Source organism: Protopterus annectens, chromosome 4.part0 (assembly GCF_019279795.1).
Source record: "Protopterus annectens isolate FY-2018-M chromosome 4.part0, PAN1.0, whole genome shotgun sequence".
Lineage (NCBI taxonomy): Eukaryota > Metazoa > Chordata > Ceratodontiformes > Protopteridae > Protopterus > Protopterus annectens.
The window spans coordinates 85,159,205-85,165,204 of NC_056733.1; positions in this window are offsets into that span (position 1 = coordinate 85,159,205).

Consider the following 6,000-nt stretch of genomic DNA (forward strand, 5'->3'; position numbering starts at 1 on the left):
CTGTAACCAGTCAGTAACATTAAAAAGGCCATCTCCAGTCCCAAGAAAAAGCAAAAATGTATAATGTGTCTACATACAGCAATTAGGGTAGCCACTTACATATTTGTTGTTATGGCATGTCTCGTTTCCCAAAGAAACCTCACACTGATTGGTACATCATATTCATTAACTTTCTAACATGGTCTCCTATGGAATATAACATATATAATATAATATATATCACAACAGTGGCACAGGAAAATAATTTTCTTGGGTGGCAAAAGCCAGGGTACCTTTTTGGCTGGGCTTGTATAGGCCCTAGGGCCAATAGCCTAGTATCTACCTATGAAACTATGAACCTATGGGGTCTGCCTCTTCCTCCTGTTAATTGCTTTGTTGGCTGCATCAGAAGCTGGCAGCCATATATTTCCATGTTTGGTCTAACCTTCCTACAGCTACAGCTCTATAAAGAAAAGTATTTGGGATTAAGGCCATACTGTGTGGCCATTGTTTATCCAACTTTTCCAGTATTAGCTGTAGATCCCTGTTTTGGTAGTCATATCCAATGGAACTACAGTAGTATAATGCCAGTTTTTCCGATGCCCCCCCTAATAGGCCGCAGGAGGCACCAAAACATGCATTCCATTGTAGTCATTTTAACAGTACTTGTGCAAGTGTTTCTAGCCTGGGAGATGATCTTCTGTTATTAAACAGTGACATTTAAAAGTACATGTCTTGACTTTAAATAAAATGTCATTGTAAGGTAAGTTTTATTGTGTGTGTACCTTCCTCCTCTGATGTCAGTTTGTGTGAACAGCTTTAGGATCCTGTGTGCAGTTCTGTGTATGAGAAGGTTACATTGCAATGCATATGGATTTGTCATTAAATTAAAACATTATCTATTTCAGAAGCTAATATAAAAAACTTATCTTGCTGATATGTTCAAATAAACAATGACTTTCTTTTTTGCTGCTACTGAAGTTTTTGCAGTATTTTGGTTTCACTGATGCACCTTATGCCAACTCTATTCTGTTGGTTTGACATGATTATTTTTAAAAGTTTTTATAAATGCACATTTTTGTGTTGCATAATGAGATGATTTAAAAATATCTTTTTTTTTTAAATAATGTCATTTATATGTTGACGTTTTTTTATCCCTTTTTATGGTTGCCTTCTTGGTGAGTCTCCCAGGACATATACAAAATGTATGCCCTCTTAACATGTTTGCTTTTATAAACCCCAGTTGAATGAGAATCCCACCATATTGTTACTTTGGTAAATGATGTGTGTTGTGCTTGTGAGACAGGCTTGTCTTAAAGGATGGATGTTTGAAAGGTAAGGATGTTATTCTTGATTCAGGTTATTTGATGGAGGTGCCATTCTTTTTTTGTTTAATTATTCATGAGTTAGTGATGAGAAGATGGCAGTCTTTTTTTTCTCTCTGTATCAGTTGCCACAGTTTGCAGTGCTTTCTGTATACGTGCAGTTACCGAACATGTTACTGTGGGTAATAGTTTATCACAGTACATGACTGGTGCAGCCAGTCAAAATTTACATTTGACTAATTGTTAGTTGTCTGCCATTGTGTAATTGAGAAAATAGAATTGAATGCTATGAGTAGGTGTCAAATGATAGTAAACAATGGAAAAAAATGCCTTTTCAGGTAAATGGCCAATAGCTGAGGAAAGATTGGCTGTATACTGTATGAATATGCACTGTATAATGTATGATAGTCCATTGGTTTTCAGAGAGTAAATAGCTGTAAGTGTGGTGTACATCAAGTCGTTATGCATGCTGAGATATGCAGGAATGTGCATACAGATTGTCAGAGGGAATATAGCATAAAACAAGAGTTGTTCTTGAAAATCTGTAGACTAGTTGGAAAGTGCTGTGGTTTTTCCATTGTGTTAAATGTTTGGACAGATACATATTGGATGGAGCTTTATATTCACTGAACAACCTGATGAGAGACTAGTATAGTGGAAATGATTACATCACTGGATCTGACCACCGTTCCTTTAGATATACACTGTGTAAAGAAAAAAAAAAAGACTTCCATATAATAGTGGACTTGTGATCAAATAATATTTTATTGTCGACATAGGTTCCCAGAACCCTGACTATGGGATCAGCTTTCAGTGGGTGTATTGTTAGTGTGATAGTTACAAAGAATGTTATACTTGAAGAATATGATTATACATATGTAGTTTTAGTCCATGGTTTTGACACAAACTGTTTCTTGAGTAAGAGCCTACTTGGAGGATTTTGGGAGCCCTCTGGGAAGTTTGTAATGGCATCAAGTTTATAGTCATCTGAAAACTTGGTCAGCCATAAGCCCTCAACATTTATTTTGACATCTTTAAATTAATTGCCAAAGAGAAGTGGCCAAGGACTGAACCCTAGGCTAACAGGTCTTTTAGAGGAGGTAGAGCCATCCACCAGTTCGCAATCCAATGAATTTCATAGGGATTTACATTTTGCTGGGGGAATATATCTATGATACCGGAGTGTGGGATGTTGTCAAATGCCTTTATGAAGTCTAGAGATGCAGTGTGTACTGGATTGCCCTCATCCATTGCTTCAGTAACCTTCTCAAAGAAATCAAACAGGTTAATTGGAAAGCTCTGCCCTTGATGAATCCAAACTTTGTTGAATCGAGGTTTTGTAGGTTATCTATGTCCTTAATTACTAATTCTATAATGATCCTTTTCACTACCTTAAAGATATGGCTGGTCAGGTTTATGCATCTATAATTACCTGTGTCCATTGACACCACAGCTTTGTGCAAAGGGATGACTGTTGCTGTCCTCCATTCATCCATCATGAAGTCTATTTGGAGGCTGATATTGATCCTTAGGGGATCTCACTAGTCATGTTTCAGGCTGAACAGATGGCAGCCTTCTAGGTTATCCGTCCCTATAGAAGTAGTGTTCTTGGCCTTGGATACTGCTTTGAGCAATTGTTCTTAAGGCCTTTGATACCATTCCCCACTCAGGAATCATAGAAAAACTCACTAAGGTAGGCATTAACCCCTATATCACTAGGTGGGTTGCAAACTGGCTGACAGAACCCACAGCATGAAAGTGGCTGACTCCAAGTCAGACTGCCGACGAGTCACAAGTGGAGTCCCACAGGGTTCAAGTCCTGGGTCCTTTCCTGCTTGGTATCTACTTCTCTGAAGTCCAGGCCAACACAAAGGGACTCTGGCTGACAAAGTTCGCAGAGGATTGCAAGTTGGGAGCTATTATTAACTCCCCAAGTGATGTTGACATCCTACAAAATGGTCTCAGTGAGACCAATGACTGGTGTCAGAACCAAGGCGCTCAATACCAAAAAATGTGGTGTCATCCCCTTTGGGAAAAACCCGGTTCCCATGAATTACCACATTGATGGTAGTTCACTGAACACAGAAGGTGTTTTAAGAGATTTGGGAACACAAGTTGGCAGCAACCTCTCTTTTGATCACCACATTGCTACTGTGGTCAGAAAGTCTTATGTGGCACATCTCATTACTAAAGGTTTTGCATCCAGGAAGAAAGAGGTCATTGTCTCCCTCTACTCTTCCCTCATTAGACCAGTCATAGAGTACAATGCCCCATTTGGCATGTACCTTACTATACACCTGCAACAACTGGAGAGACCACAAAAGTACCTCACAAAAAAGATCCTAGGCCTTAAATACCTGTCCTGTATGGACAGACTCAAAAAAACTCCAACTGTTCTCTGTCTCATATCGACTACTTAGAGGCAATCTCTGCTTGACTTACAAAGCCTGTCTGACCCAGCTTTATTAGAAATGCTACATCTAAAGAAATTCCAATCCCTCCACACCACACGCTCCAGAGACCTCAACCTTATTACCACAATCAACAGAACGTACTGGAGGGACAGGTTCATAACCCAGAGACTGCCCATGCTATGGAATAGACTTTCCATACATGTCAAGCAGAGCACCTCGCTGACCCTCTTCAAGAGAAATCTTGATGAGTGGATGAGAAATAGAAAATTCACCCCGGGGATAACTCCAGTGGCTGTACTCGACAGAGGCACTGGGAACTAAGGTCGGGTGGCACGATGCCAGGGTAATCCTATGGCTAGGCTTGTAAAGGCCCCAGAGCCATTAGCCTAGTACACACCTATGAGACTTGAAGTTGGGTTTAGATGCAGTTATATGCTCTGGTAATATATTTATTTTTTATTTAACATTTGTTAACCGGGAAAGTCCGACTTGGAACAAAGCCAATTTTCAGCGGAGGCCCAGGGAGAAATGCTCCAGATGCATATCTTTGTAACGTGGGAGGAAACCGCAGCACCTGGAGGAAACCCACACAAACGCAGGGAGGACATACAGACTCCGCACAGAAGGCACCCCAGGCAAGAATCGAACCGAAGAACCTCTTCCTGTGAGGCAACAACGCTACCCCTGCACCACTGTGCCACCCTCCAGAATATAGGAAGGGGACGGGGTGAAGTTTAAACTAAATTTATTTGCTAGTTGATTGGCTACTGCTTTGAGGAATTAAGACTTGAGGTTGGGTTTAGATGCAGGTATATGATCTGGTAATATAGAAGGGGAAGGGGTGAAGTTTGAACTAAATTTAGCTGTTGGGTGATCGGCTATGTCCTCTGAATCTTAGTAATTTATATCCTTTAGAATTATCTCTGTGCAGTGCTAGACATTGTTTCTGAGATTTCTAACATAATTAAGGAAGGCTTTGTAGTTATCCTTAGCCTGAGCAGCTATTTTTACGTCATATTTAGCTTTGGGTGATTTTATCAGTGTTCAGAGTTCCTTGTCAGGTTTAACAAGAGCATTGTTGGCATCTTGAGAGTTAATTTTATTTTTATGTGCAGTGAGTTTTTTCTCTTATTAAAGTGCCTGTTTGTATTAAGGTTCCACCTTAGGGGGTTATTTTTAAGCTTGGCATTGTGTTTACTTTTGAGAGAGACAGATACTTCTGTGCAGCTATTTACATATGCATATTAATTTTTCATTAAAGGGTTCCACATAAGTAGTGAGGCCATCAAGATGGAAAGAGCTTTTGAATTTAGACGGGTCATCACTCAGTTTTATTTGATTAGCCTTGGCATAATCTCTGAATGCTGAGGCACTGGAAGAGTCTTGTGATTTCAGTCTTAAGATGAATTTGACTGATTTGTAGTCCAATTTCACCAGGGAGAAAGTTACAATTGATGAGGGGCAAAGCTGCACCATATTAGTAAGGACCAAGTCCTGGATATTAACTCCCCTGGTTGGGCTGCAGACTGACTAAACCAGAGAGTGTTTGTATTGATGAAGTCCAGAAATTTCTGGGCATACATGTTTTAGGATGAATACGTCTCCCAGGTAGTGAAGGGGTAGTTGAAGTCTCCTAGGAGAATGATGCTTGGCTTAATGCATTGGGACTTTATATTAAAATAGCTATGGGCTGAGAGGGGCATAGACACGGTACTTTAGCTAGCTATGATTATGATAATGTTTTTAATAGTAAGCTGGGTGTGGAGCTTCAGGTCATTTTCTTCTCTAACAAGTCTGGAGGTGAAATTATTTTAATAATATGGAAACATTTAATGCCTTCATCTAATGCAGCTGGCCTGAGCATGTAGTAGTTATTGCAACTCTGCATTGATGGAATGGAATTGGTTCTAAACCTGGCCTGTTTGACAATGTGTGTATGTCAGTGTTTTCCAGGGAAAGGAGTCTTTGTATGGAGTGGAGTTTTTTTTTTTCTTTATGTATTTATTAAGGCTCCTAGCGTTGAGCAGCAATACCTGCGTTATCTATATTTTACTCTCTTATGTTGTAAGCTTTAAAAGACTTGTGTCTTTCTGCTTTTCCCGGTTAGGGGTCGCCACAGCGGAACTCTGGTCCGCTAATGATTGGCAGTTGAATTTTACGTGCTGAGTTGCCAGCCCTGACGCACAACCTTCAACGAAGGTACGCCCATTCATGCAGAAGACGCTCTGGCTGAGAATCTAACCGGACAGCGTCTTACTGTGAGGCGACAACGCTACCGCATC